Here is a 5,493-nt window from a genome sequence, read left to right on the forward strand (position 1 = left end):
TGACACGGTTTTCACTAAGATATCTAACAGGGCAGAATTTGAGGGGGAAAGCGTCAGAGAGGATGTCTGGTGCAATCTGAGAGGTGTTTTCAATTCCGGTTTTACTTAAGTAATGCTATTAGAACACTGCAGGGGGGGCACGAGAGGAGGATGTCCCCCTCTCGCATCGAAACTTTTGAGACATTGATGTGTGAAATGGGACGAGAATGGAAATCTGAAAAGTGTTTCGATTTATTTTGCACCAAAAATTGAGTAACCCCCTTCTTTCTCTCCACATATTGAGCGACCCCGCCCCCTTTGTAACTTTCAATTTTTTGAATGACCCCCTCAAATTCCTCTGATTCCTAGGCCCTAAATAATGACGGCTCCCTAAGATACGTGGGAATTCTCTGGAAATGTGTATGAAGACAGGCATTTCAACAACAATCGATGAAAGTGAGTTAGTTAGTTTGCAGGATTACAAAATCACCGAGGAAAATCATCTTAGAATGTTACAAACAACAGGCGAAGGATGTAGAATTTTACCCGTTGCATTTTGTAACGCGAATCATTTAGGGAAAGCCAGTCACACACCCGAGCATTTTTCATGACACCATACTCACTGTATTAGAATCGACCGAAATTTTCCAATCACGTAGGGAGCCTTCAGTAATTACAGGTGGGGTGGGCCGGGGGAATTGGGGAGAGTCACTTTTTAGAAAGCTGTCCAAGGAGGAGGGTCATTTTTGCACACAGACTGTACCAAAATCTCGTTTACAATATGTTGATCACTCAACACTGCCTTTCGTATAGTGCAATGGACTCTTTCTATTGGCCAAAGATGACGTAATTGTTTAGGGGGGAGTACCGGCTATCTTGCTGTGATGGTTCACAGTGCCAATCAAAATGTCACGCGATATCATCAAGAAAGTATTAACCAATCGTTTTCTTTCGAAATATATGAACCATGACAATGATCATGACGTCAGTGAATGCTAATTTGTTGGCAACGCAACGCAGCGACCAAATATATCCAGATCGCAGTCGGGGTGCTAGGACTACGGCGTATCTCACTTCGCGTTGCTGCCGGCACGGGTTACTGCGAAGATATTCGGCATCAACAGTAATTAAGTAGACCTTAATTTGCCGTTTGTTGTAGCCATTGGCCACTCCATGTCAGTACATACATTGACAGTCGTTATACATAAGGTTTAGAAATGGATGACAAACAGCAGGGGGATAGTCAGAAAGGTCAGGTCTGGTTGCAGGTAGAACGACTGCAAACATTTTCAACTAACAATCGACACAGATCATTTGCCGAAAAATGGAAATTTTGTTCGCTTCTTACTTTCCTGTAATGTGTAGGTTGTCGGGTAGTATATTCAACTTCATAATAAACGGTAGCTTTTACAGAATTACAACTAAATAATTCAATAAATGCTATCTATCTCTTCTTTAATAAACTGAGCCAAACATTGAGAAAAATAGAGCAATTTAACCCTTTATTGAATCTCGTTGACACAAACCTATTTTTTCATACTCGGATTATATACCAAGAAAAGGGACATAGGAACTATAGAAAAAGGCCACTGTTTTCATTGTTGCTATAAAACGTCTTTTTTCCTTCTTTGGACAAACCAACGATGATCCCGAAAGACAAGCCAAGCGATCAACCAAAATCTGTTGGTCCACGGTCACAAAAGTAAAAGCCTGAAATTGTCATGGTTATGTGTTGGGATGGCGAGGACGAAGACACGCCAAACGCAACGTTTTGTGTAACCACTGACAACGGTGACGTAAACCAATGATGCCCTCACCAGCATGTTTCAATCATATCTAAATTTAGCATATCTTTAGAATGTCTAGTTTCTTTACGTAATCATAATTTCGATAGAAATACAGTTCTATACGTTTATTCGACCTGTAGCACACAATATGATGATCTCAGCTACCTTCCTTGGGCTATTTTTTAAAGTACTGGAGACAATTTAGCTCAATATCTGTCCTGTAAACAATCGGCTACACGTCTCTGCATTTTCAATTCAAGTTTTCTCACAAGTTGCCATGGCGATCACGTTGCCAAGGAAGACGGCATTGAACAATTACCTGTACATCAATTCAGTATGTTACATCTTTCTTAACTGATATTGAAACTTCATCGCCAAGACGTTTGAATTTGTATTTTGCCTAGAATATATATAATTTAGGCTACTAAAATGTACATATTTTTGTGTGCGTTATTTCTTCTGACAGCAGCTCAACCAACGCTATAATACTTGTATTCATATCAATCGCAAATTACATCCTCGTACAAATTTTGTTTTTAAAAGGGAAAGTCCCTCAAATCGCATAATTGTCACACTTATGCTCGAGAATAGTTAATCAGGTATACAATGAAAGGTCTTGGCGGGGCGTTTTCATGGCAACATGTAAATAAACCAAGCCGCATACGTCAATATATAAGGTCATCTATGAGTACTGAATACAAGTCTCTATGGAGACAGTCAAACGTAAATAAGAAAACGATAGCATTTGTGATTTGTGCATATTTAAAGGTATTTCAGAGATAAACTGTGCCGAATCGGAGTGTTTATCACAGTTTTGTTGGATAAGGTCCACTGAAGCAAATAATCACTTGACTCAATACGGTGCTGGAATTTATATATATTAATGAAATGGTCGCAATATTCAGGCGTTTATTGGCAGCAACAATCCCTGACCATCAGCCTTTGGTCTAAGATAGCATTCAGTGATGAAATGTGGTGACAGAATGAATATACTTGTTGTATCAGCCGGTTTCGTACATATCAGGAGAGATTCTCACTTGAAGTGCATCACAAATCTTAGGCATTCGTCAACTCAAATAATCGCCGGGGATTACCCTCAAATGTGTATTTAACAGAGATATATGAAAAAAACCCGTCAGCAATAAAATTCAAAGCCACTCAGTGTTCACAAAGATAATAATCGAGGGCGTGATCATGCAGATCTAGACAAATGATATGGAATGTTCCCAATGATTTAATTTACTAAAGGGAAAGTCCGCTCTATCGATTTATACTATTCTTGCCACAATTGCAAGGTTTTCACAACACCACGCATCCACCATTAGCACTGCACGATTCTGGCGTGAACGAAAACGACCGAGAACTTTCAGTCATGTAACTTCCAGTTAATGATATGTTTTCGTGTTTATCCTGAGTTCTGGGAACGTACAGATGAAATTCCTTGGTGGAGTAGCTGTGCTTGAGGGACAAAGCTCCGTCCTGTGCAGGAGGGACATTGGTACTGAACAAACAATGTCGTCTCTGTCGTATCGCTTCGCACTGCTTTCAATGAGAGCAATTCAATTCTTGATCAGCCTCTCACCATATAAGGCATTACTCAAGGTTTGTTGACTCCTTGGCATTCTGTGAAACTCAAAAATAGGACAATAAATGATAAATGCTCATCATAATAAATTATGCAAATAGAACTCGTTTATTGGTCAAAGATGACGTGATTTCTCTAAGGCGGAGGTTCGCATCGTCTTGTTTGATAAATTATTTTCCATTGTGCCAACCTTGAGATCACGTGGTTTACAGAGAGGAATAAGCCAATAGTGTGACTTTTGCGCACAACCTTTATCACGCGGCCACTGCCTGATATACCTAAAACGATATCAGGTACAGGGTGTGGCACGGTGAGGACTGCGAGATCAACATCTTCGGCTTTTGTCGCTGTTTTGTGCTAAACAGTGCGGTTTTGAAACATATCTGCACATCCAGTGGTACCAAACATCGGTCGACGTCGGCTGTACCACCGTCGATTCCAAAAGGCATTGGTTGACAGTAATTTCGACGGAATTTCCGAACGAACGCATCGAGATGCCAGACCCAGACCCAGACAAAGGTAATGTACCTTTCAGAGAGATTTCTGAAATATCTGAAATCATTTCGACAAAAAATCAACAAAGCTCGCTTGCAAGATGTGTCTGCCCCACAGCAGATGCCAGACAATATCCCAGCAAAGAGAGCCAACTTGGGAAGGAATTACAAAGAGGTCATGGTTTCTGTCATTCCACGAAAACACATGAACAAGGACAGTTCGAATGAGATTCGCTCTGAGAGTTTCTGTTGAGTTTAATTATCATTCACGTTGATGGGAGCAAGGTTTGTGACTAAAAGACTTCTCTGTTATTGTTTCTTTGTATTACAGAAAATCCAAATAATCCCAAACCACCAGATCCCAAGCCCCCTTCACCAAAACAGCCACGACCAAACAAGTAATTGTCATGGTAACCTAACGTCGACGAAAATATCGGAGAAACCCCTGTAGTGTTTATATGTTATGAGATGTAACACCTGTAAAGAACGATGATGTCATATCTAAATCCAGCACTGCTTAGGAACAGCTACTGTCTCTCTGCGTGATGATCGGAACTATAGTTACTGACGCCTCTTTTGCAACGACCTTCCAGTACAGAAATAGAAATAATCAATAACGCCATCCTTCCTCGAATTGAGACGAAGATATTTTATGACAATGCTATTTATGTCCTACATATTCTTACAGTTGCTTAGGTGTTAGTTGTCATTTTATTCTGGATTTGCTCCATACATGCTAGGCTACATCCACCGTTTGCCAATGAAGTCTACTGGGAAATAGTCACGGCGATCAACAAACAGCTGTTGCCAAGGGAGACGGCATGGAACAATTCCCCTTATATTACTTTCAATACCGTCATATTACCGACATATTTTTCTCAACTGTTATTAAAAATGTTCGCGCAAAAACTATAATGTATTCTCTTTTGTTGTTTGACATTGTTGTGTTAATTTGTCACTATTATAAAATCGTAAAATTGTATCCAAATCTGAACTCTAAAGCTATTTGTCTTTTCCAATAAATGTAGTAATATCTTGCCTATATGCATCAGTGATGAAGATTTTTTTCGTGGGAGAGTTAGAATTTTTCCTTTAGTGTGTTTATTCTTCTGATGGGAAGTGAATCGACGCTTGCGATATTGATCACTGCAGAGGTATTCCGTTTGTGTTCTGTAGGCCGGGGTAGTGGGTCTCGGGCAACTTTGGCCAAAATTCAGTCTAACTGAACGTACACAGAGTATTTCATTTCGCGTAATTCACTCTGCTTGTAGGTTACCTCTGAACAAATGTCAAATTGATGGAACTTCCCTTTCTAACAGCAGTAGAGCAATCAACCTTACCTTACCATGCGTGCAGTCAAGTATGAGGTTTGCAGTTTAAGAGAGAGAGAGAGAGAGAGAGAGAGAGAGAGAGAGAGAGAGAGAGAGAGAGAGACAGACAGACAGACAGACAGACAGACAGACAGACAGTAGCATTATTGTTTGATCAACATATGAAACATTACTTTCAATTTGTTAATGGACTTGCACGTGCATATGTACAGTCTAGTATTGAAGAAACAACTCTACAGCTACAGAACATTAACAACACAATTTTCCCGTGACAACACCGCAATTTTAGTACCCTTAGATTTCTTTTAACGTTGGTC

General features: G+C 40.0%; 1 long non-coding RNA gene across 1 annotated transcript; it reads left to right on the forward strand.

Moving 5' to 3' along the window:
* Window positions 1-3,576: 3,576 nt before the first annotated feature.
* Window positions 3,577-4,889, forward strand: LOC139151806 (uncharacterized). The gene is made up of 2 exons (XR_011556493.1): window positions 3,577-3,870; window positions 4,177-4,889. It is a non-coding gene; the product is annotated as an uncharacterized lncRNA (long non-coding RNA).
* The last annotated feature ends 604 nt before the right edge of the window (window positions 4,890-5,493 follow it).

The sequence above is a fragment of the Ptychodera flava genome, chromosome 15 (assembly GCF_041260155.1).
Source record: "Ptychodera flava strain L36383 chromosome 15, AS_Pfla_20210202, whole genome shotgun sequence".
Classification (NCBI taxonomy): domain Eukaryota; kingdom Metazoa; phylum Hemichordata; class Enteropneusta; family Ptychoderidae; genus Ptychodera; species Ptychodera flava.